Here is a 27,451-nt window from a genome sequence, read left to right on the forward strand (position 1 = left end):
TTTTGAGCCTTTAATATCAGAGAATGGACCATAGTCTCGGTCTGGCTCCTGTAGACTTCTGGATGCCAGAAAAGGGTGGAAAAGGGAGAAAACACCTCCCTTCTTTGCATTAGAAAGAGAAATGTCAGCAAAAGGTATTGGTTTGTTTTCTTTGTTCTTTTTATCAGCAAAGCCAGTGTGCTGCTATTGTTTGCTGGCCTAACAAAAATGAAATCAAGGCTTTCACTGAACAGCCCTTCTATTCTTTAGCCAAATGCTGAATCAACATCCCTGCTTCTGCAACAGCTTGCTTTAATGATCCTAGACAGTTTCTGTTCTTGTCATGTACTGGGTCACAAAGAGGAAAGAGGGATAACAGAAAGCAGAATGGGACAGAGACCAAATTCATGCTTTGAAGGCTATTTGGACTGATATCAAAACAGTTCCTCAGAGAGGCAGAACTGGAATTATTTATTAGCTTCCTACTACATATGTTTTGTAGTTATTTTGTGTGCCATGGTAAAAATTAATGTTTTATAAAATCTCTATCCTTCTCATTCAACTGAGCACATTTAACTATTTTCAACAAATCCTGTTGTGATCTTCATGACTTCTCTGAGAATTTTCATATATTGATTTTTTTTTATTATCCGTTGCTAAAACTGTGTTAACACTATCTGACAGACAGAATCAAAGGTTAATGCAAAACGAGATAAGCAACCTCCAATCCAGAGGCTTGTTAGGGTCTGGGGGTGCTACACAGTTCACTCTGGCCCTACCCCTGGCAGAAGGGGAGATCATCTCTCACAGTCCAAATTGTTAGAGGCTTGAGTGAGCCCCCAGGGCTATGAGTTCACAGTGGTGACATGTAGTAATGCTTATGGCATTCTGAGCCAGAGGAAGTCAGGCTTTCTTTTCAGACACTCGAGCCACCACTCCCTCCTGTCCAGTTTGTGGCACTGGATTTGCCATCACCCAGGACTCCTGCAGTGGAAGAGAGATTCAATACCACAGTCACAAAGGGACAGCAGCAGCAAGGAATGATTAGTTGCCTTTTTCAACTGAAAACACTCTTAATAATATGCAACTGTGTAATCAAATGCCACCTAAGTCAGTGCAGATTCTTACAATGTTAATCAGGGTGTTTTTGTAATCAATTGTTGCCTGAGTAAATGGACCATGTAGGAGGACTCTTCAACTCTGTTGATGGTTGAAGACCTTTTGGTCATTTTTTATGTAAAAGTCCCCTTGAGTGAAGTTGGGGGGAGTGATTAAAAAGTGAAGTAAAGGAGTTCCGGGGTGGTTCAGTCACTTAAGCATCCAACTCTTGATTTCAGCTCAGGTCATGGTCTCAGGGTTGTGGAATCAAGCCCCCAACATCCCTACCCCCACCCCCAATGCCCCCCCCCCCCGCCAGTCAGGCTCTGAGTGGGGCATGGAGCCTGCTTAAGATTCTCTCTCTCAGGCTCCCTCTGTGCCCCCCGCCAACTCTTTACCTCAAAAAAAAAAAAAAAGGGGAAGACAAAAAAATGCAGGTGGAGAGAGAAAAATAGAAAGGTCAACTATGTATGTTTGAAGATAAAACCAGGTTTCCTTGCTCATCCTTTGTGGGTTGTTACCACCATTAAGGGCTGTGGTAATATATTCATCTGCTGACTTCTTAAAATATTGGGAGAGTGTTCCCAGTGTTGAAATAGTCCTCCTTTTCCCAAGACACCTTTTGCCAAATGGAAGAACAGGTGAATGAGTTAAGGAGTACCGCTAAGGGAAACAAAGAACCAACAGCTTCCAGGACCTAATTTCTTAATACACCTGATGCCACATAGATGTGGACTCTGGGTGCAAGGCAACAGATAATGTAATAAAACAACTAAAATGCTAATGTATAGTCATTTTACTTTTTTTAAAAAAAGTATGAAAATATCCCCCTTTAATCCACCAGCTTTGATCCTATGCAGTTTAATTTCAGTTGGTTTTTGATTATTTTGCAGTTTCACTTCCCCCTTGTCATTTATTTGATTTCACTAGAAACGGACTATTTACTTTCTATTTGTTACTCCTAATTTAGGCTATCAATGGGTTGGAAATGAGGAAGACTGCAGATGAGAGTAAGTTCTATTTTCTGTTATTTAAAATTACAGACAATATTTTTGGGGAGTTCATTTACCCATAGGTCAAATTTTAATACAAGATAACACAGTATTATGAATGATGTTGATAAGAATAAGCTACAAATGTAGTTCTGCCATGTTATTTTGAGAAAACACACCATAAACAAAGTGTGGAAGAGTTTTCCTTTATTTACAAACCTCCAACATAAATTTTTAGTGGAATTACAAAAAGAAGTGACTTGGTAATGATCAAGGAAAGAGGAAATCATGGCTATTAGAGCTAATGTCTTAAATGAAAGTAATCGGTTTAGAGCACGGATTTTGAAATACAAGGGACCTGGTTGGAAAGGCTCTGTAACTTTTAGTGATAAGACATTGGGAATGCTAAATACCTTCTCTAAAGTCTTGGGTTCCTCACCTAGTAAACGGGGATAATAATAGCATTTTCCTTTCATTGCAGGATTGCAATGAAAATTAAATCAGATGATGTATTAAAGCTCATAGCATAGGGGCACCCGGGTGGCTCAGTTAGTTAAGCATCCAACTTCAGCTCAGGTCATGATCTCATGGCCCATGGATTGGAGCCCCACATCAGGCTCTGTCCTGACAGCTGGGAGCCTGGAGACTGCTTCAGATTCTGTGTCTCCCTCTCTCTCTGCCCCTCCCCTGCTCACACTCTGTCTCAATCTCTCTCAAAAATAAACATTTAAAAAATAAAAAAAATAAAAAAAAAAAAAGCTCACCAAATCACTGGGGCACCTGGGTGGCTCAGTCAGTTAAGGGGCCAACTGCAGCTCAGGTCATGATCTCACGGTCTGTGGGTTCAAGCCCTGTGTCAGGCTCTGTACTGACAGCCCAGAGCCTGGAGCCTGCTTTGGATTCTGTGTCTCCCTCTCTCACTCTGCCCCTCCCCTGCTTGCTCTCTCTCTCAAAAATTATAAACATTAAAAAAATTTTTTTATAAGTTCACCAGATCACCAAGTTTAATTATTCTGTTTTTCTATATAATGTTAGAAGACATATATTTTCTTTAATGTGGATTTCATTAACCTATGTGTCTGTGTGTAAATATGGATTACTTGAAAAACTATGTAACTATTAGAAAACTATGTTTGCCATAAGATGTCTCTATATATGTTAAATAATTTAAGATTGTTTACAAATATTAAAACAAAATAGTTTTTATTTCTCAATTTAAATTTCTGTCAACAACCAAATTAGTTCTAAAACATGAATAAGTCCGAGTTTTGCAAAAATGTCCCCAATGAATAATACAGTGAGATATTTAAATAGATGGTGGCCCCATGGTGCTTTAGGTCTGAAACAAGCAAAATGTGGTAAATCATTATTTAGCACCTCCCCGACATAAATAATGCTGACATTATTTAGCTGTCAGCACAGAGCCCAACATGGGGCTCAAACTCACAAACTGAGATCATGACCTGAGCCACTCAACCAACTGCGCCACCCAGGCATCCCGATTTGGTAAACTTTTAAAGTGTTCCTTAGTCTAAGCTATCCATATGATTTTCAAAAGATTCTGTTATCAGACCATAAATGATAAACTCAGCCTACATATAAGACTATATGTTGGAAATTCCTTGGTTTAGAAATATTAATGACCCTCATGAAAAATTTAACCCCTGAACTTCTAACTAGCTATTACTGCATACATTTTCTCTCTGGTGGAAATTCTCAGTGTTTATTATTTGGTAATTCTCCTAAAACCATCTGGGACTCCCTTAGGCATCTTTTCCTCTACCTACTGATGGTAATAATAATCACCACAGAATTTGTGTTCTGGTCATAGCAGAAAATCTTTAAGTTTCTAGAGAGTACAGAGGAAGGACTAGAAGAAGATCTAAGTTGTCTATTCTGTTCAAACTGTATCATTTTGCCTGTAATTAAAAACAGTCATCAAATTACTCTTGGAAAATCCTAGGCTTTGGAACCAGGTGGATGTGGATATTTAAAAAAAAAAAAATTAATGTTTATTTTTGAGAGAGAGAGACAGAGAGAGAGAGAGAGAGAGAGAGAGCGAGCAGGGGAGGGGCAGAAAGAGGAGACACAGAATCTAAAGCAGGCCCCAAACTGTCAGTTCACAGCTGGATATGGGCCTTGAACTCACCAGCTGTGAGATCAAGACCTGAGCTGGAAGTCTGATGCTTAACTGACTGAGCCACCCAGGTACCCTTGGTGGATGTGGATTTAAATTCTAACTCTGGCACTTACTTAACTGGGGGACTTTGGGCAGGTCCCATAAACCCTCTGAACCTTGGAGACTTTCTCATCTATACAAAACAGGTAACAACATGTTAGGGTGTAGGGTAAACTTTTAGTGCACAGTAATACCCCTCCCTTACAACTCTTCTTTGCTCTGTCATGCCTGTCTTCAACTTCCATTTTCTTTTTTTTTTTTCAATATATGAAATTTATTGTCAAATTGGTTTCCATACAACACCCAGTGCTCATCCCAAAAGGTGCCCTCCTCAATACCCATCACCCACCCTCCCCTCCCTCCCACCCCCCATTAACCCTCAGTTTGTTCTCAGTTTTTAAGAGTCTCTTGTGCTTTGGCTCTCTCCCACTTTAACCTCTTTTTTTCAACTTCCATTTTCAACATAGTAATATAGTCTCCTATTCCATGAATATGTATTCACAGATTAAAAAACAAATCTCCCCAACTCAGAACGGGATTTAGGTCCTCAATTCTACACCCATGAAATAAGTGAAGGGAACTCAACAAAATTCTGATTTTTCTCATGATTATTATTTTGATGCTTTTAATAAAACATTAAATAGCAAATCCTTTTTAGGTTTCTTTCATCTTTGGGGTCTTTGCTTTGTTGGTACCCTAAGCACTTGCTTAAACTGCCTACTGTGTAATCCAGCACTGCCCCAAATATTGCATTATTTTCTTCTAGAATTACAGAGAAAGAGAACAAAAGGTATATAAGGAAAAGAGGAAGTTAACACTTAGGAAACATGAGTGGTGCTTACTAAATGCTCCATAAAAGTCTTCTTTTGCCCTTCTTTCTTGGTTTTTAACATTTAGACAGTATTAATTTATTCCCTATTATGAAAGATAAGGACTTGGCACATTTAGACTATCTCCCTCTCCCTTATCCCATTTTTAAGTTTATGATTTTTATTCTTCTATTATGTACATTTATAATATTAAATAATATTGGTCCATCATTATCAGATAGTGTGTCTTGACTCTTAATCCTCAAAACAACTGTAGTTGATATGTATATTACCTTCCTTTCTTTGATAAGGAAATTGAGGTCCAAAGGTTAAGTAGCTAATAACTGGTAGAACCGGGATTTGAACATTTACAAGATAAAGGAAAGGTAAGAAAAACATACATACATACATATCTCCCCAAGTAAGTGAATACATTCGTCAGAAGATAATCACAAATGGGAAAAAAAGGGGACCCTACTTGCTGTAATTAAACCATTGTTTCTTTTGAGTACAGTACACTGCTTTCCACTGTCAAAGGTTTGTTTGATAGGCAGAAGTGTAATAGACCCACTGTAACTGTACCAGTTTTTGAAATTGCGTGGCTGCAATGACTGTGTGAGTGACTTTCATATTAGTAAGATTTTTTTGAAATTGCATTGATTAATAGGTACCTTTTATTTTGCTTTACATTCATTTACTATTTATTTTTTGCAAAATATCCACAGTATAGATTTGAGAACCAGTAGCTGAGCTTGAAATACTACTTCCTATATATTAGTTTTATTTTGCTTTATGCTAAGTGGCTGCCACCTGATTACTGTTGCTCAGAAGGAAAAAAAAAAAGTCATGGTTTTTTTGGCAAAATTAAGTTTTATACAGAAATGGCAATCATATCTTTATACGTACAAAGTCAGCAAGAATTTAATTGTGTAATTAAGTGTTATGTTCTTAGATGAACATAATATGAACAAGTCATTATCCAATATCAACAAATCGACATCTTTTCCTCATAGTTGTGGTGAATTTTGATGAAATCAATGGGAAGTAGAAGCTTCTGTGCACCTAATTAACTTTAGAGGATGTTTTCTCACCTTGATTCCTAGTGAATGGGCCATTGGCATTCTAATAACTTCATGATCAAATTTTGGCTCATTACTCAAATATTGTACAGATGAACACCGCACGCGTCTAGGTCTTTACACATCGTTAACATTCATGTATGACTTTAGCAAGTCGACTGTGTTCTCTTGCAAGAAATAAAAAAATAATGACACCTTTTTGGCATGAACTATTTTATGATTTTTCATGATAAGAGTACTCAGATACAGTTGTCGAGAATGAACACTTGAACTTCCCTGTTTTGTGAATTAATAGTTTAAATGTCTGTTTATCTTGTCTTGGCCAGACAGAGGGAACTCAAGCACAAGGATTATATATAAACCAGTTGGAGACCCTGAGATTAACTATAGTGAGGAAATTAGCAGGTATCGAGTGCTTAGTAGGCAGGTGCTCCATCCACATAAGTTATTTTAACTCTCACTACTGTCTCTCAAGTTATCAATATCCCTAGTTTACAGATGAGGGAACTGAAGCTCAAAGAGGATCAGAGACTTGCTTGTGATGTTTTACCACCTTATATTTCCTTGAAGGGCTGATGAGTAAAAATGTCTGTAATAATTTCATAGCAGATTGGAAATCTTTACTGCAAAATCCTTTATGGAAAAGCATACATAAGCCTCTTGATTTTTCCTCAAATCTGGTAATACTGAAAGTGTTTGCATTAACTAGTAGGAACGTTTGAACTGGAAAATCCTCAGCAATGCATAGACTGCAAAAAAAAGAAAAAGAAAAGAAAAAAAACAAGCAGTTGGGGTTAAGTTTAATAAAAGAACACAGAAGGCCTTTTCCTTAATAAAATAGTATTTCAATAATGGTTTCGAATTGTTAAACCACACACCAGGTATTTCATTTTCCCTCTTGATCCAACCCTGAAAATAAGGTCAGAACTCAATAATTTTCTGTAATTAAATGAAAGCATGTTTTGGGTAATAGAAGTTCAAAATCCTTCCTATGTGAACATAATTATACTTTTTAAAAATACATTTTCATTCATATGAATAAGAGTTCCTGGGATAGGATTAATTGAACAGGTGAAGCCAGGCTATGATTGATTGGTTGAATTGATTGATTGATTGGTTGGCTGGTTTCAAGTATGCTCCATGCCCAGCTCAGAGCCCAACTCGGGGCTTGAATTCATGCCTGAGGTCAAGACCTCTAAGCGGAAATCAAGAGTCAAATGCTTAACCAACTGAGCCACTCAGGCACCCCTATGATTTATGTATTTATTTTTTAATTGTTCATACTATTTATGTGTACATGCATATGCACATACATCAAGGAATCCATGTGCTATCATCATTTGCCACATGTTGGTAATATTTTCAAGTCTATACAATTATTTGAGTATCATAGAGGAACATAACAAGCTATATGTGGCAAGATAAACCTTAAGAAAAACAAACAAAAAACAACCACATAGAAAATTAAAATGAAGTCCAGTAGAAGGTGATTCTGTGGGAGCTTCAAGCTTGTTAACTGGACAGTATTTTCTGACTGTATGTCTGTACAAGACTTTCTAAGCCAGTAGTGTCAGAGGAAAAGATAATAGGAGCCGCCTATAAAATTTTACATTTTCTAGTAGCTACATTTGAAAAAAAAGAAAACAAGTAAAATTAAATAATGTATTTTATTTAACCAAATATAGATCCAAAATATTCTTTCAACATGTAATCAACATAAAAATTATTAATGCAATATTTTACTATTAAATCTGGTATTTTAGCTTTATTTCAAGTATTCAGGAGGTACATGGGGTTAGTGGCTACTGTACAGAAAACAGGTCAAACCTTGCTGAATTACACAGAGTTCCTAGGGATTTATTTTGGATCTGGACATTGATACAACTAGGAAGGACAATTTATTTATTTTTAGAAATTTTTTAAAGTTTATTATTTTAAGAGAGAGAGAGAGAGAAAGAGAGAGAGAGAGAGAGAGAGAGAGAGAGTCCCAGGCAGTCTCTACACTGATAGGGCAGAGCCTGACCTGGGGCTTGAACTCACAAACTGTGAGTTCAATGAGCCACCCAGGCACCCCAGGAAGGACAATTTAACTGCAACAGGGAGTTTAATCAGGTGTTTGACCATTTTGTGGGTTCCCTAAAATCTAAAACCTCTCCTGCTTTGTAAACTAACTTACACCACTGATGAAAGTAAACAGCTGTGAAATATTGTCAGTATATATATCACACAGTTTAGAATGGCATCTTCTGTGTTCCCCTTTCCTAACTAAATCTGATTTGTGTACACTATGAACGTGTTAGGAAAGCTAATGCAAATTTAAATTTTGAGTAAAAAGACAAATCCAGAAAGAGAAGTCTGAGGGGCCTGCCTTGTATTTGTTGCCCTTTTTAAAAAAAGTGTGTGTGTGGGGGGGGGGGGGGTACGGATTTAACAGAAGAAAAGGGAAATAAGGGACAAGTCCTCCTGTCCTTCCTGACTCTTGTGTTTAGCTCTAGCGTTTTAAGAAGGACACTGACAAACTTGTACAAATCAAATTAAGAGCAACCAAGGCAATTGTGAAAAGGCTTGAAACCACATCCTGTAAGCAGTAGTGGAAACCATGAGGAATACGGTTTCTGAAGATGGGAAGCTGTGGCTGGGGTAATCAGTGATAAACAGAAGAGAGAGAGTGACATAGGTGATTAGCTGTATAGGCAAATACTTAAAGGAATGCCACACACAGGCAAAACAAAAAACCAAAATGCTCATGAAAGAGAGGTCAAGTTGGCTGAATACAAATAAGATAGTTTCTAAACATTAAGAAAAATATCTTGGAAGGCAGGAGATTTTCCACTATTGGGGATGGGGGCATTGCAGTATGCCTAAGTCTTCTCCCAACTCTGAGAACCGATATTTGTCCCAAATATTGAACAGAGAGTCTGTGTGGAGGTTTACTACGTCACTGGCTTTGATGTTACAAGTTCTGTGACTATATCTCTGCTTAACCTTTAGCAGTTAGGTCACCTTGGGCAAGTCACTTGGACTCTCTTTGCTTCCTCTAAAAAATGAAAATAATACACTCCATACTGACTTCTGTAATTATTGGCAGGTTTTGCAACCTATAAAATGCCACATAAACCCGTTTCTGTTTCCATGGGATAAGACAAGGAGGCTCCTTAACTAAGCCCTCAAGTTTCTTTTTTCTTCTACCCTTCTACTCTCTTTAGGGTTCTGTCCACACCCAGCTATTCCTGACCCCACCCCTTAGATGCACCTTATCTTACTGCTGCAGTACAGGAAAGACTACTCTGAGCTTAAATGCAGTCTTTTCTGCCCCAAGGTAGGGCAAAGGGTCAACAGAGTCAAGAAGCAAAACCTGTAAAAGTCACTGTCTACATTTTTCATCCTGCAATCACCATCTCTAAAAACAAGTCAACCGCTGAAAAAGACTCTGATAAATCAATTTCAGCATTGCTCTGCAGAATATTAAACCCTTCATCAGACACCTTTAACCCACATGAAATAATGTATCCATGCAAGTCACCCCCATTCATCTTTTGAAGTTTGCAGCAGCATAGTTTGTTTTTGAACTGCGGTCTTTAGAGTTCAAATCTGGGAGGGGAGACTGAAGTTCCTTTAACTTTTGCTCACAGGTGAACACATAATATCCCTTCTTTCCTCTAACCTGACGCCCCGCCTCCAGCTCCCTTGTATGCTCAGGGGAGAGGCTATTGAGGGTACTGACCATGGAGTCAGACTGCTAGGGCTCAAATACCAAGTCCGTTACTGTGGGAAGGGGCCTTAATTTCTCTGCAAAACAAGGACAATTCCTACTTCAGAGTTGAGGATTAACTAACGCAAATAAAACCCTTGACACGTGATCAGCCGACAATAAGTGGAGCTATCAGTATTATCTTCTCGGCCCTACCATCAACGGAAAGCCGGAGGCAACACCTACGTTTTAGTCTTGGCGACCCCCCCCCCCCCCCAGACCAGCAAAACTTTAAGCCCTCAAACTGTCGTTCTGTAAGTTTTAATAGTGGTGAACCTGCTGACTCGCAATCCAGCCAAACCGCGTAGTAGGCTGACTCTTCGGATTGCCTCGTGGATATTTCACGGCACTTGAAGTCCAGCGCGAAGCTGCGGAAAGGATTTAAAACAGGACATCTGGGACTTAACAGCGTAAATATCCGGACCGCACAACACCCGGCAGGACTCAGAACCACACGCCGAAGGGCGTGACCTTAGGAGAACACGCCGGAGGGGCGTGGCTCTGCCCGCGAGGGCGCGCGCGCTCCGGGGTGGGTGCTTCTCGGCGCGCACCAAGGGGCGGATCCCCCTCACGCGCTGCGTGGACTCCGGATCCTACTGCTGGCCTCGTCACTTTGCGCATGTGTAACTTTTGGGGGGCGGGCGGGTCGTAGAACGCGGAATTTCTGGGAAAAGGGGGCGAATGGGATGGGGAGAGCCGAGAAATGCCTGCGGGGGGCGGGACAGAAGGCGGAAGAGTTGAAATCAGCTGACCGGGTCTCGTGACAGCCTGGGCGGTGGCGACGCAGGCGTATTGGAGCACGGTCGCTGAAAGCCTGAGTGAAGATGGCGGCCCCCAGAGTGAGCCTCTGAGAGGCAGAGGGAGGAGGCGGAGGGGGCGGGGAGGCCGCGCCGCCGCGGCACCAGGAACCCGCGGCAGCGGAGCTACAGGGCCCCGACCGGGGAAAGGGGAAGTGGTGAGGCGGAGGAGGCTGGGGTGCACCTCATCTCAGTCCGGACGCGGAGCCGGCGGCGGGAGGAGCTCGGGCTGGAGCCTCTCCAGCCTTCCGCGAAGGTAAACCGCTCTGGGCACCGGCCTCTGGGGGCTCTTTCTTACCCCCTTCTCACGCCACGGATACTTGAAAGGCCGAGGACAGGAAAAAGAGGGGTGGTGTCTTGGCCTTCAGCTATTAAAGGAAAGCAGATTACCCTCCCCCAAGGCTGCTGGTCTGGTTCCTCCCGTCGGATCCCCCGTGTCTAAGTGACAGTCTCCCAGGGTGCTGCCTTGTTCAACCCCACCCCTCTTTTTTGGCTTGTTTTTTCGTTTTCTACCCACCGTGGCCCCCCAGATCCGCTCTTTACAGCCTTACCCCCACACACCCCTGACTCCCCTCTGGACTCCGCCCTCGGGATTCCCTTCCAGCCCTCTAGTCTGAACACACTTTCTGCTGGATGCCGGCAACTCTCGTTTCCTGGGGTCGGCGACCCCCTTTTCCCCCCACGTCCGGTATAGACTTTTGGACTTTCTTTGCTTAGCTTTGTTTCGTTTTGTTAGGAGATGGGGAGCACCCGCGTTTTTTTTTTTTTTTTTCCTCCAGTCTCTCCTTTTTCCAAAATCAAGTTTATCCTCTAAGGTTTTTCCTTTTCCTGCAGGGAAGCTTATTTTCAGTGGTCTTTTTCTTCACTGCCGTGGTTTTTGCCTTTGAATGTGGCCTTTGGATTAGGTGAAGTAGGACTGAAACGCTCAGTGAACTAGCAGTTGAACGCAAATTTGACTACACTGAAGAAGAGTGTCTTCCCTTAAACTGCGTTGTTGTAGGGTGTTCAGTTAACCACTCTTGTGTTGAGATTGTTTTATCAGTTGATGTCTTGAGATTGTATCCTTTATCAGTTGTTGGGGGGGACAGTAAAAAAATCTCCCCCTAATGTGGCCATGGTTTCCCAAAGTGATAATTTCCCTTCTCTGCTTTCCCTTTTACCCTGCCGTGATTCCCCTAAAAAAGGAGGGTCTCTGCCTGATGTTTTTACGTTCTCTATTAAGGACTTTACACTATATAGGGTTATTTTGAGCCTCTTAGAGTGTAATGTCTTCGGGGGAAAAAATTCAGAATATTTCTTCAGGATCTACCCTAGTGATTGTCTCACTGTTCTTTTTTTTTTTTTTTTTTTTTTTACTTTATAGGGCTGATGGATTTCTAGGTTTGAAAATACTGTCTGCAGAGTTTGAGGAAATTACAGTGGTTAGGTTTTGTAGTATATTATCAGTACTCTGAGTCTATAGGGATATGAAATAGGACTTGCCCTAAAAAAATTTATTTATTTATGTATTTAGAAAACTGCTTGTCAGAAACTCCGTATCTGAAAACGACTTGATTCGTGTTTCTTTGGTTTCTGGAAAGTGCTTTAGTGTTTAAACTGAATGTAGTATATAATCTAAAACCTTGTTAACATTTTAAATGCAATATGAAACAGTATTTAAACAGCTGTATCTCAAACTTGGCTTTTGCTATTAATATTACAATGGGACATAAGTCCTGTTTAGAAAATGTTACACTGTATTCCTAGCTTGAAAACAGGAAATAGAACATATTAAGGGAGGAAAAGAGGAGTCAGAGGGTTATTAAGAGATAGGAATGTCAAGAACCTTAAACTTATAGTCCGGTTCATGGAAAATACCAGCATTTCTATTCCACTGGGAGGTAATGGATATTCCTCTTTTTCTAAAGTGGCAGTAGTAAATAGTCTATAAAATATATGAGCACTTTCAGTGCAAAAGTTATGGAATGATGGAAAGCAGGAGTTATTTGTAAGAATTTAACTTTACCCACAAATAAATTGAAGCTGGTTGCTAAGTTGGATGTAACAATGCTGGCTTTATTAAATTTGTAGAAAGGTTGATAGTTGAATCTGATTCTCAATAGATACTAAATTACAGTTGAAAAGAAAAGGACCTGTTTTAACTTAATTTGGCTCAGTTCCTTAACCAGTTCTGTTTACACAGGTGATTTTGAGATTTCCATTGCACTTTTCCCCTGCTTCTCTGATTGAGGTACTTAAAATGAGTAAATTAGATGCAAGACTGTGCAGATAAACTGTAACAAAAATTTGGTTGCTAATAGTTTTAGGCCTAAATGTTGACTGTAATGTCTAGCAGGGGTTAAAGGGGAGGTGTTTTGAAAGAAATCCTTTAAGACAGTGTTTCTCAATTTCATTAAACCTAATAAAGAGCCCCTTTTTATTCCAAATAATTTTTAACACCTGCTTTATTGTCCCAAGATAGTTTTTAAATAATACAGCCACCTCTGGCTTTGGTCCTGGGATAAAAAGAAGCTTTGCTCTCACTGTTGCACCAGAAAAGAATGGGACTAACTTTAAATTCATGACTTTTTTTTTTTTTTTGGAAATCTGTTAAAAAACTGAGGTCACAGAGCAGACTACTAGCCCAGAATTTAAGGAGACAGAGTAGACCTTCATTGGACACAGCTGGGTATTGGCAAGAAGCGTTGAGCTAGAAGAGCTGACAAATTGATGAAAGCTGAGTATACCTTTTTCCACGCTTTTTCTCCACAAACTCACTGGGCATTCCTAGAAAAGATTGGAAAGAACCTTGGGGAATGTCTGTTGTTGGTGCTGACTTAGAGGAGGAAAATAGCAGTTTTCAGGAGGGGCACAAAACTCTGATTCTTTCTCTTTGCTTCTTTTATGGAGCAAAAACCTTAATCTGTGGAGGGAAGGATATCTCTGCTGGCCTTGTTGGTGAGCATTCATTGAGCTGGGGGAAGACCAGAAAAGGGGAAAGAATCTTCTCAGGGAGGGGCACTGAGCTTAAAATTGCTGCCAGCATGAATAAGATCATACCCCTGAGATCCAGAGATCTAGTGTATGCCTAAGACTGAACCTTAATTGAACCACAAAGACTATCTCCAACCCCCTACCATCATAAGAAGTTTTGAGTAACAAGTAAATGCAGAGTATTATTAGGTGAGGAACTAGATTATGCAAAGAGTACAGCACAAAGGATCAAATAGACTGTAAACTGTCCTCACCATGGGCACCAGCTATTCTGCACATTTGAAGCCTGTCGAACACTGAGAATAACCACAGCAACAGCACATCAAACCCAGCCTAACTTCTAAACAGATCACAAACACTGCACTAAAGACCTAGCAAAGACAAGCCCATTTTCAGTTACCAAATTTATTTGCCTCAGTCTCTCTTGTTCTATACATGTTCAGCTTCCAACCAAAAATGACGAGGCATGCTAAACGGACAAATTTTTTTCTCAAGAGAAAGCAATTATCAGAAGTACACTTAGATTAACATAGATGCTATTATCTGATAGGCAGTGTAAAATGACTATAATGTTAAATGTTGAACAGAAAAGTGGACAGTGTGCAAGATGAGATGGGTGGTTTCACCTGATAGAAACTATAAGAAAGAATCAAAAGAAATACTAGAAGTATTAATACACAGTAAAGAAATGAAGAATGCTTTGGGGCTTATCAGAATTGACATAGCCAAGGAAGGAGTCTGTAAACTTACAGATGATAGAAGAAATTACCCAACTGAAACATGAAGTTAAAAAAAAAAAAAACACCCAAGAGCTTGGGGATAGTATCGAACATTTTAATATATAATGACTGAAATCACAGAAGAAGAGAGAACAGAGCAGAAGAAATACTGAAATGTTTGAGGAAATAATAGAAAATTTTCCAAAATTAATGTCAGACATCAAACCACAGATCTGGAATCTTAGAGAACACCAAGAAAAATACCCATGCCCCCCACCCCCCAAACTCAAAATACACCTTGACATCATATTTAAATTGATGTAAACAAAGGAGAAAGAAAATCTTGAAGGTAGCCAAAGAGAGACCTGTACAGAGAAACAAAGAGTTAAAGTAGAGAGACCATGCAATCAAAAAGACAATTGAGTAACAACTTTAAAGTACTGGAAGAAAAAAAGCAAAAATATTTTTCAACAATGAAGACAAAATACAGACATTCTGAAACAAAAGCCAAGAGGACTCAAAGTATAATCTTTCCATTTACATGATAGTTGCATTCCTAGAAAATTATACTCATATTAAACTCTGCAATATGTACTTTGTGACTTATATTTAATACAGAATTAAAATTGGCATTAGTTATAAGTAGGTTTTTTGTTTTTTTTTTTTTTAATTTTTTTTTTCAACGTTTATTTATTTTTGGGACAGAGAGAGACAGAGCATGAACGGGGGAGGGACAGAGAGAGAGGGAGACACAGAATCGGAAACAGGCTCCAGGCTCCGAGCCGTCAGCCCAGAGCCCGACGCGGGGCTCGAACTCACGGACCGCGAGATCGTGACCTGGCTGAAGTCGGCCGCTTAACCGACTGCGCCACCCAGGCGCCCCAGTTATAAGTAGGTTTTTATGGATGTGAATGCCCACTTGGATATTTGAAAGTCAACTAAGGGTAGTTCTTCAACCCATAGGACTGTCTTATACATTGAGGGGTATCTAGCTCCATTCACTGAATCATAGTACCGTAGTTCCCCCATCCCCCTTTATTCACTTTTCACAGTTTGAATTACTCAAGGTCAATAGCAGTCCAGAATCAGATGATCCTCCTGATGTGAGAAGGTCAGTAATAGCTAATGCTATGTTACAGTGCCTGTGTCATTCCCCTCATGTAATCTCATCACATAGGTATTTTATCTCAAATCAGGAGAAGGCTGACAGTACAGTAAGATGTTTTGAGGGACCATAGTCCCATAACTTATTGCAGCATGTTGTTATAATTGTTCTGTCTTATTATTAGTTATTGTTGTTAATCTGTTACTGTGCCTAACTTCTAAATTAAACTTTATTATAGGTAAATATGTATAAAGACATAGTCTATATAGGATTGGATACTATGTAGTTTTAGGCATCTACTAGGGGTCTTGGAACACATTTCCTGTGGGTAAGGGGCAGGGGGACTACTGTAGTGTTTCTAATCATAGTGTCTCATGGGGCAGCATCCTGCCCCAACCATTACTGTAAAATTGTAGTCAGTAGTTTTCAATACATTTTTCTGCTTCAGCAGTTTTCACATGCTCTGCACATGCCAATCAGTAACATCTCTTGCAGTATGGAATGATTCCTAATTGTGGATACTCCTTTGAGAGTCAGTGATTTAGGGATATTTTTGTAGTAAGTAACTTAAGCCAGCATGGTTGTAATCATCTTTGCTAACTTAGACACAGTTACATTTGCAAAGTACAGTTAAGTATGGTTCACTAAGATGTTTATCAATAAAGATAAACATAATTTGCTAGTAGCTCTTTTCACATGCTCCTAACTTTATTCAACAGCCTGCGTATTTGAGTTTTACTTGTACTTTTATGAACTGCTTATAAAGAAGAGTGATCTCTAAAACAACAAAGTTAATTCATTGGGATTTTATAGTTGAAGCATTATAAGTTGCCCTTAGAAGTGACCACACTGCCTAAGCAGTGTTCACATATTTAGCACATGGTCATTGGTAATATCTCTGTGCAGTTGATGAGTAAAAATGTGATACATATTTTTTAAATTTATTTTGAGAGAGAGAGCGAGCATGAGTACGCGTGGGCACCAGCAGGGGAGGGGATAGAGAGAGAAGGAGAGAATCCTAAGCAGGCTTTGCACTGTTAGCACGGAGCCTGATGTGGCGCTCACAATCATAGACCGTGAGATCATGACCTGAGCTGAAATCCAGAGTCGACTACTTAACGAACTGAGCCACCCATGTACCCCAAAATTTGATATTTTGATGAACAGATCAAAAATAAAATCCCAAAGCAATCTAAAATAATTACTTATATGTTTTGATTTTGTCAAGAATAGTTGCCAGAACACAATGGAAGGATTGATAAGGTTATGAATATAGGAGATTCCCCCTAATATTTCATAAATCCTATATTATAATATTTACATTTTTTTACATGTTTTTCAGACATGTATTCCTTAGTCATCTAGTGCTAGGAGGTTTTTCTCTCCCTCAAACTTCTACTTGAGATGCAGAATGTATTTTGGATGTTTATCAAATCTGAGAGTAGTTAAAGCCATTCCCTCGCCCCCAGCCTTAGATCTGCTGGGTTTAATTTTAAAAGTGGAATTTTCCTTTTTTTTTTTCTTTTTTCTTTTTTTTAGTTCACTGATAGATTTGGGAGTGTTCTGTAAAATGTGTAGAACTATGGGAGAGTTAGGAATAATAGGGAAATTTCAGAAAGAGCTAAAAAAAAAAAGACCTAAATGTTGTTGCTATTTTGTGTTGGGTGTAAGGGAAATGACAGCAGCCTAAATGTGTCTTTTTTTTTTTTTTTTTTAAGTTTGTATATTTATTTTGTGAGAGAGGGGAGAGCACAAGCAGGAATGGGGCAGAGGGAATCCCAAGCAGGCTCTGCACTGTCAGTGCAGAGCCCAATGCAAGGCTCAATTTCACCAACCAAGAGATCATGACCTGAGCCACTCAGGTGCCCCAACTCCTTGTCTTTTAATAGTGTATTTGCATATTAGGATGCTTACTATTAAACTTCCTCTAGGATGTATTTGTAATATGCTTAGGTAATTAAACCCCTGTTATGCATTTACTGTAGTGATAGAAAAAACAGCAACAAGTTAAACATGGCAATTGAAAGTCTCTTTTACCCATTAGGGTCTACTTAGTGTAACAGCAAGACTATTAAGTACCTGTTTGTGAGCTGAAGAAGAGCTTATTGAACTAGTATGTTTTGTTCTTGCAAAAGCCAGGTTAGCTTCAAAGATAGAAATTATGTCTAAAAATTTTCAAGAATGTGTACAAACTAAAAATATGTAAATGATCAGTGACATTGATTTCACAGTATTTGCTTAAGTGGACATGTTTGCAGTTTTTAGGTGAATATTCAGGGCATTTTTAAGTTTTGGAAAGGAGAGTCATCATGTGTCTTTCTTGGAAAAAAACTTTTTTTGTTACAACAGATAGAGGTCTGTTTTGTGAAAAGTAAGAATTATTCCCTCAGATGAAATCAGCATACATGTGATTAAAATATAGACAGCAATTTTTTTCAATGTTTGATTTATATTGAATAGGAAAGGCCAACAAAATTAACTGCTGTGATATTTATGCTTGCCCTTCCCCTGATTAAGATAATATTAAAAGTGTTCTTTTAGATTTAGTGTTTGCTTTTGAGTTTCCCTTGCCCTTTTATTTCATGAATATATGTCTGGTTTCTTATTGGAAAGGAATGGGTTTTTTTAAAAATGGGTGGGTGGATCTTAGATTATTTTGGAAGTATTTAAAAGCTCATTTTGATACATCAGTGCAAAGGTTTCAGTATTGTAACTTTGGGGCAATTATTTGGAGATCTGTTGGTCAGCTGAAATTTGATAATACCACTGGCTTTCTTTGCTAACCACATTTATCTCTGGAGTTAGTGGGTTCTCCAAGTTTAGAAAACTGAGGTGTAGGATGTATTCAAACCTTATTTTGTGATCTGTTTAATAAAGATCCCTATACAGTAGGTATTATATAAGTTACATTTACTGCTTTGTTGTTTATTTACAAGGAAATGCTTTTACCTATACTTGTGTTCTATATTAAAACATGAAGCTGAAAATTAAAGATTCAAGTTCATATCTGTTTTCCCCCATACACAGAACATTCTAAGACAATCTAGTTGTAGCTTTTTAATCTGGGTAAAAATTAATGTTCTGTTAACTATATTTTGTGCTTGCTTTGGCAGCACATCTACTAAAATTGGAATGTTAAACATATTTTTACCTTTTTTGAAACTGAACTAGCCACTCATATTTTGAATTCAGTTACAAATAAAACTAGGCCTTTAAGAAGCTAGTATTAAGGGGTTCTCTTTTTGGTTATTACTCAAGATTATTAGCTTTTGCCTTAGCAGTGGTTCTCCTTCCCCCTGCATTTTTAATAGGATATAGCTGTATGAGGAAATATTAAGTTGATAAATTAGTTCCTATCATGTGACTATATACCATATTTTCTGGTGTAGTGTTACAATGTAGCAGAAAAATATTTCTCTTATAGGAGAATTTGGTCAGAAAATAAAGGTGAATGCAGTTTCCCCCCCCAAATAAATTTTTCATCTATAGCCAAGTTGAAAGAACTTTACATATTCATATACTCGTCTCCCAAGATTTTCACATTAACATTACTTTATCATATTTCTATCCATCTTATTTTTTAATGCATTTCAAACAAACTCGTGTTTTTAATTCATTACTTGAAAGCAGAGTTAATTCTTCATTTTACAGACTCGAAGTGGAAAAATTAGTATCTTACCAGCTCTCTCCCAAGTTGTAATTGCGTAAAAATTACTCTGTTGGTCATGCAAAATGTGTGCTTTAAAGGCAGATAGCCTTTATTAAAGCCATTTCCTTAATTTATTCACTAGTGTATCAGTAAGAATCCCTAACTTAACAATAGTTTGACCTAAAATTTTTCAACTTTATGATGGCGTGAAAGTGGTATACCTTCAGTTGAAATCATACTTTGAATTTTGGTACTTTCTTCAGGCTAGCACTATGTGGTAGCATAGTCTCATGATGCTGGGCAGTGGCAGTGAGCCACAGCTCCCAGTCAGCCACACAGTCACAGGGTGAACAACTGATATGCTTACAACCATTCTGTTCTTCACTTTCAGTATGGTATTCAATAAATTACATTGAGATATTCAACACTTAATATAAAATAGGTTTTGTATTAGATGATTTTGCCCAACTGTAGGCTAATACAAGTGTTCTGAGTACATGTAAGGTAGGCTAGGCTAAGCTATGATTTTCGGTAAGTTAGCTGTATTAAATGCATTTTCAGCAGATTATGGGCTTATCAGGATGTAACTCCATATGAAGTCAAGGCACAACTATTTTTCTGACTATACTCATACATGTCTGGCTAAGTGAAGGCTCTGTTTTTACTTAAGACTTGCACATAACGTTTAATTTTGCTATGTGTGCAAATTCTTTTGCTTCTAGCTTGGCTGTAATCTGTCTGCTTGGGTGCTGTGGTATCCAGGCGGTTTAACCTGCTCTTTGTTCTTAGTATCAATTTGATGTAGGCTCCTGCTCAGTGTAGACTCTCAGAACCTGTGGTTTTGTGTCACAATTGTATCTTCTGAATGATCTTATTTTATTCATAAATGATCTTAAATGGATTGCCAGTTTTTGCTGCCAGTAATAAATTAGAGAATGTTAAGAACATTAAATGTTGTTGGAAAGCATGAAGCAAGGGAACTCATGAATAGGGTGAATCTAGCCAAAATGCCTGTGTTGTCCTGAATTTGACTTTTTAACCCCTGGAAGAACACTTCTCTCAAAATAACAAAATGCAAAGTTGCAAAAAAGCTCTGTTGGTGGTGTAATATTAAGATTTGGAATGAAAACAGGTGAAGCCAACTTGCAAACATTGGAGACGCTTCCAATGTGATTAAGTTACAAAGGAAATGGAAGCTTGTGTTTTCTCATCAAAAAAAGGGTAGGTCTTTAAGAATTTGAAGAGGGACACTATTGCAGGAATGAAGGAGATGAAATTTAAGCAATAATTAGTTTGAACAATATATTCTTGCTAACTTGAGTAGCATCTCAGCAACTGGCAGGGTAGCAAGTGCTGATGATGCAGCTGCTACCAAGATCTCATCTAACAGTTTTTTTACATGTTCTTAGTTGGATACCTCAATGCTATTTAGAGAATGTGCCTATAAGTGACTGTTACTGCTATTACCTGGTTGATGCTTGAGGGACTTGATATTAGAAATGTTGCAGATTATGGGGGGCTTGGGTGATTCAGTCAGTTAAGCATCTGGCTTTGGCTCAGGTCATGATCTCACCTTTGTGAGTTTGAGCCTGCATCTGGCTCTCTTCTCAGCACAGAGTCCACTTCTGATCTTCTGTCGCCCTCTCTCTGTCCCTCCCATGCACGCTCTGTCTCTCAAAAGTAAATAAACAAAAATTGTTGCAGATTTTCATGACTATTAATGGGAATTATGGTTGCTTATGAGTTTTTGCCTGTGAGTAATAATTTTAGAACCACTTTTAGAGCTTATTAAAGAATCTGTAAATATTAATGGAGAAATATGTAAATATTAAATGCAGCATAAATTATTTTTAGGGAGTGAAGTTCTTTTTTCCAAAAGTTTCTTAAATCATAGTTAACTTGTAAGTATCAAACATAAATTTATTTTTTTTAAGTTTTTATTCATTTTGAGTGATGGTGGGGGGAGGGAAGAGGAGGGGTAGAGGAGAGAGGGACAGAGAATCCCAAACAGGCTCTGTAGGGAATCTGATGTGGGACTCGAACCCATGAACCCATGAGATCATGACCTCAGCTGAAATCAAGAGTTGGTTAAATGTCGGACTTCGGCTTGGGTCACGACTTCGTGGTTTGTGAGTTGGAAGCTCGCAGTAGGCTCTCTGCTGTCAGTGTAGAGCCTGCTTTGGATCCTCTTGTCTCCCTCTCTGCCCTTCCCCTACGCGTGTGCGCTCTCTCTTTCTCTCTCTCTCTCTCTCTTTCTCTCTAAAAATAAATATTTAAAAAATAGTTTAAAAATAAAAATATTATGTTGGTTTCATCTAAAATTTCTAACCAGTGAAATTCCAAATACCTAAGTAGGAGGGGGTATTTATAATGTAATAAGTATCATTGACTTGCAAAATGGTAGTATTTTATAGGACTAAAGTTGCAATAAAGAAAAGCTAAATGTTAGGTTATAGTTGACTTAGTAATTTTTAAAAATTTCATCTATCGTGGGGTGCGTGTCTCACTTAAGTGTTGACTTCAGCTCATGTCATGATCTTTTGGTTGGTGGGTTCGAGCCCATCCACCCCTCATCTGTGTCTCCCTCTCTCTCTGCCCCTCCCCTGCTCATACCCTGTCTCTCAAAAATAAATTTTTAAAAAAAGTAAAAAAAAAAAAAAAAAAAAAAAAAAAAATTCATCTATCATGATTATCTGGACCTGTCATATATATTTTTTCTTTTTTAAAAACCCTTTTAGGTAAGATAAATTGGAAGAGTAAAATAACAATGGATAATAAAATGACACCCTCATACTCCATCCAGATTAAGAAATATATATTCCTTAAAAAAAACAATTTTTTTTTTAAAAATTTGAGAACAAGAGCATGTGTGCACATGTGCAAATGGCGGAGGGACAGAAGAAGAGAGAGAATCTTATGCAGGCTCCAGGCTCAGTGCTGAGGCCCACAAAGGGCTCCATCCCATCTCCCTGGGATCATGACTTGAGCCAAAGTCAAGAGTCAGATGCTCAACTGACTGAGCCACCCAGGTGTCCCTGTTGATGTAGTTAATTTTGAATGGGCGGGTGAATACTAATTGATTAAGACAGTAAAACACTGTACTTTTGAAAATAACAATTCCAACTGATATTTGTTGGTAATATACATTAAATAGTACAAGGTTTGAAATTAATAGAGAAAAGACTTAGGATCAAGTAATTTAATAACACCTTAAGAGATACAGGACCCTGGAAGCCTGAAAGAGAATTCTAAAAAGATAAATATTTCATATCTAGTACAGTACAGTACTATTTATTATTTAAAGTGCAGTAATAACTATTATGATTGCAGTTAATATTTTTGAGTGCTTATTCTGAGCCAACCATCACATTCTCCCCTTTATTTGAGTTATCTAATTTAGTCTGCACCAAAGCTCTTTGTTAACGATGCTTTTCTCTCCCTTTCATAGATGAACCTTGATTCCCAGAAGTTAGGAAGCTTTTTTCAAAGTTATGCAGCCTGTAAATGGCAGTTACTACTAATATGTCTTTAGCTATAAGTAGTATTTTAAAAATTCACCACCCTTACTTACCTTGGTGATAGATTAAGTATTAAAACTAGTGTGTATACAGGGGTGCCTGGGTGGCTCAGTCCGTTAAACCTTCAGCTTATGGCTCAGGTCATGATCTTGCAGTTCGTCGGCTCGAGCCCCCTCTCAGGCTCTGTGCTGGCAGCTCACAGCCTGGAGCCTGCTTCTGATTCTGTGTCTCCCTTTCTTTCTGCCCCACCCCTGCTCGTGCGTGCACAGTGCACACTCTATCTCTCTCAAAAATAAATATTAACAAACATTAAGAAAACTAGTGTGTATATTAATGTAGCTTCTTGTGCTAGCCATTAGTTATGTTGATTGTGGTCTGGTATCTGTGCTACAGGGAAGTATTTGAAGTTTGTGTTAACCAGATTAAATCATCACTTGAACACTGTACTTGGAAGACCCCAAGACTTGCACTCACTCATTTTCTAGTGGTTCTCTTGAAGGTGTTCCAAGTCTCACTTTGAATGATACATAATACAGAATTTCTTATCCTGTTTCTTCTGCATTTTCCTGATATTTGTGTATTGCCATTGTCTACTAATGGGTTATCTGTGTGTCTAGAATTATCCTCATGGTCTGAAAGAGTGCTGTTTCCAGACCAGTTGCCTTCATTAGATGAAATGACTGTGTCACAAAGTGATTGAGGCTTTATGGAGAATATAAAATAGATTGACTTGAAAATTTGGAGATTAATATTATGCTGTTGGAAAGTAGGTCCTAGCCTCAGATCTCATTAATCTGGCTATATTTTTTTTGATGTTTATTTATTTGAGAGAGAGAGAGAGAGCGTGAGTGGGGGAGGGCCAGAGAGAGGGAGACACAGAATCCGAAGCAGGCTGCAGGCTCTGAGCTGTCAGCACAGAGCCCAACATGGGGCTCAAACCAAGAACCATGAGAATATGACCTGAGCTGAAGTCAGACGTCCAACCGGCTGAGCCACCCAGGTGCCCCTGATCTGGCTATTTTAAAAGTTCAGTGTTAGTTAAAAGAATATTTTTGAGCTCCTTAAAGACTATCGTGGAATCATATATTGGTAGCAGATTTCTGTCATCTTATGTTCGTCTTGAACCCTTTGTTTAAAAAGTGTTTTTAAAGCTTATCTATAGGCAGAAATTTTTGAAAGTTTATTTTTAGATGGTAGAGTATTTCAGCCTTGGAGCCTTCCTTTTTCTTTTATTTATTTTGTCCTGTGTTGAGTATGGTAGTTTGTTTTATTGTTTGAAATTGTGTGAAGATAATAATTGGAACTTGTTCTAAGTTAATCCTGGAATGTGCTATCAAATGATAAATCTGTAATTACATGGTCAGAATGAATTTATTTTGATTTCCTAAACTTGAGGGAAGGTATTATTATTGAGGTTAAATACATGGAGTGTAGAGTTAAGCAGATTGAGTCCAAAGTCTGGCCTAACTACTTATTTACCAGCTGTGTGACCTTGGGGAAGTGATATAAATTCTCTAACTCAGTTTTCTTGTCAATAAAATGGGGATCATCCTACCTGTACCATGGTAGAGGACAAAATGAGGTAGATAAATGCATAGGGCCTGGCTCACTAAAGCATAAGGAATATGCAGTAAACCCAGGTTTTGCATAATTTCAGGACGTGTTCTAAATCTTTTTATTAGGGTCACCATGCCTCCCCAATTTCAGTATAATCTTTACTGAGGGCTCAGAAAAGCATTATCCTGATTTCCATTATGAGGCTATGCAGACACTAGTAATAAATAGCTTTGAATTATTCCATTATTTCTGGGGTTGACTTGGCTACTTAGGTGAGTGTCTCCTCCCTCTCTTACCTCTCAGATATACCTCTGCCTATATATATTTAACATGGCTAAAGCAAGCTTTTTAGAGAGAGAGAGTAATTATCTTTTATAAAGGGCACTTCATTTTACTAGCCTTTTTTGGTGGTTGTTACTCAGGATTAAAGCAGTTATCACTTATTGCTTCCTAAAATATTAGAGATAATGGTCAGGTGTGCTGATTTTGGCCATAGGAACTTCTGACGTCCAGAGAGAGGAGTACTTTTAAAATCTTACATTGTATTTTTCTGTCAGCAGAGTTATCTACATCAGTATTTCTTCTGTCAGGTCAGGTGATCAGTAGTTTAAAATTTTCTTAAATTTTATCGTGGTAAGAACACTTAACATGAGATCTGTCCTCATAACAGATTTCTAAGTGTATGGTACTGTATTGTTAACTGTAGGCACCATGCTGTACAGCAGATCTCTAGAATTTAATCATCTCGCATAATTGAAACTTTATACCCATTGATTAGCACCTCCCCATTTCTCCCACACTCCATTTCCTGGTTGTGTCTAAGAATTTGACTAGTTTAGATAACTCATGATACTGCGTGGAGTCATGCAGTATTTGTCCTGCTGTGACTGACTTCACTTAGCATAATGTCCCCCAGAATTCACTCATGTCATATATTGCAGGATTTCCTTCTTTTTCAAGGCTGAATAATATCCCATTGTTTGTGTATGCCACATTTTCTTAATCCATTCACCTGTTGATAGACTTAAGGTTGTTTCCACATCTTGGCTTTTACAAGTAATGCTACAATGAACATAGGAGTGTTGGCTCTTCAAGATGCTAATTTTAATTTCAGTTCTTTTGGATAAATACCTGGAAGTTTGAATCATGGATCCTTTGGTAGTTCTATTTTTAATTTTTTAGAAACTTCCATACTATTTTTCATACTGCCTACACCATTTTACATTTCCACCAACAGTGTATAAAAGTTCAGTTTCTTTACATCCTTGCTAAAATTGTCTTTGGAGTTTGTTCTGATAATAGCCATTGTAACAAGTGTGAATTGAAATCTCATACTTTTGAGTTGCATTTCTCTGATAGTGACATTGAACATCTTTTCATATACCTGTTGGCCATTTGTATATCTTCCAGTAGTTTACTTTTATATTAATATGTTAGGTCTTCTCTCCCTTTTTCCTTTCATCTATCCTAACCTAAGAACTCTCTGGATTGAGTTGACTACTTAGGTATCTCATCACTTTCATCACTATCAAGTTCATATGTCTCCAGAAAGTTGTAGATAAACCTTCTTGATGTAAACTTGTTTTAATTCCTCTCCTAAAAGATCTGAGTTACATATTCCCCCCAAGTCAGCAATACTTATGAAATCATTCTTAAGGTTTTTTTGTTGCTTGTTTTTTTTTTTCTGGGTCATGCTCTGAGTTTTTTTTGGGGGGGGGCTGTCATTTTTATTAAATTAAAAATTTTTGTTTTTATTTATTTTTGAGAGACAGCACGAGTGGGGGAGGCACAGAGAGAGAGACATACACAGAATCCAAAGCAGGCTCTAGGCTCTAGGCCCCAAGCTGTCAGCACAGGCCCACGTGAGGCTCAAACTCATGAGCCATGAGATTATGACTTCAGCCAAAGTTGGATGCTCAACTTACTGAGCCACCTAGGCACCCCTTTCATTAAAATTTTTTTAGTGTTTATTTTTGAGAGAGAAAGAAAGAATGAGTGGGGGAGGGGCAGAGAGTGAGGGAGACACAGAATCCGAAGCAGGCTCCAGGCTTCAGGCTCCAAGCTGTCAGCACAGAGCCCGATGCAAGGTTCGAATTCACAAATCATGAGATCTTGACTTGAGCCAAAGTTGGATGCTTAACCAACTGAGCCACCCAGGCATTGGGGGTTATCATTTTAAAGTCCCTTAATGATATCAGTCACCCTTCACTCAAATACATTTTCTTTTGTCACTTTTCCTAAGATAGGCCCTTGGTACAGAGTCTGACATTCAGATATCTTAACTTAGGACTCTAGGAATCCAAACTCCACTCTTTAATATCAGCCATCATCATTTCTGTCTTCTTTTTTATTTCCTTATTCCAGTCTTCAGTCGTAGTGTATACGGGAAAGAGAATATCTCTAGACCTGTATTTTTCACTATTTTGGTACTTTATCGGAGATCCTATCTGAGTTTCTTTTCATCAGTATCATTTACTGCAAATGATTTAGAAGGCTGAGGAAATGTTTGCTGGTTTACTAAGTCTTCGTTGGCTGTTTCATCTCAGATACACGATGCAGGAAAAAACCAACAAAACACACCAACTGTCAGGACTATATTTAGCTGTCTCCATACACACTAGTAGGAAGATGTCAGTTGACTGTAATTTCCTCTCTGGTAACAGTAAAGGTTTCCCTAACCTTGCTGTTACTTGTGATTCTCTGATTCCTCAGAGCATGAGTTGATGCTTTTGCAGGTTTGGCAAAACTTTATTTAGGAGTACTTGTTAGAACATCAACTTGAAATGGATATCAGAGTTTCCCACGGGGTTGCTGTATGTCATTCATTCACTCAAATACTTAATGAGAACTTGTTTTGTGTCAGGCACTCTTACAGGCTCTGAGGTTTTTATATATATATATATATATATATATATATATATATACACACACATATGTATATATATATACATATACACATATATATACACACATATATATACATACATATATACACACACATGTGTATGTGTGTATATGTGTGTGTGTATAATGAGCTTAACACACAAAAACGCTTCTGTCTGGATATGGTAGCAGGATTAAATAATAAATTTAATAAGTTGCATATTAGACTATTAAAGTTGCCATAGAGGAAAAATGAACAGGAATCAGAAGGATTTAAAGTGTGAAATGAGGAGAATGATTATAATTTATAACAGGATGGTTAGGGTAGGCTTTATTATAGAATTGACATCTGGGGCGCCTGGG

The 27,451-nt window shown here is 38.3% G+C and overlaps 1 protein-coding gene across 2 annotated transcripts in view; it reads left to right on the forward strand.

Moving 5' to 3' along the window:
* The first annotated feature begins 10,742 nt into the window (after positions 1–10,742).
* The window catches only part of DNAJC13 (DnaJ heat shock protein family (Hsp40) member C13), a 125,082-nt gene continuing 108,373 nt past the window's right edge, over positions 10,743–27,451 (forward strand). The window contains exon 1 of one of the 2 annotated variants that reach the window (XM_047874648.1): positions 10,743–10,940. The gene's annotated coding sequence lies outside the window, so the exon portion shown is untranslated. The remainder of the gene's footprint in view (positions 10,941–27,451) is intronic. The other variant, XM_047874649.1, reaches the window with a different exon arrangement.

This window comes from Prionailurus viverrinus, chromosome C2, assembly GCF_022837055.1.
Source record: "Prionailurus viverrinus isolate Anna chromosome C2, UM_Priviv_1.0, whole genome shotgun sequence".
In the NCBI taxonomy this organism is placed as follows: domain Eukaryota; kingdom Metazoa; phylum Chordata; class Mammalia; order Carnivora; family Felidae; genus Prionailurus; species Prionailurus viverrinus.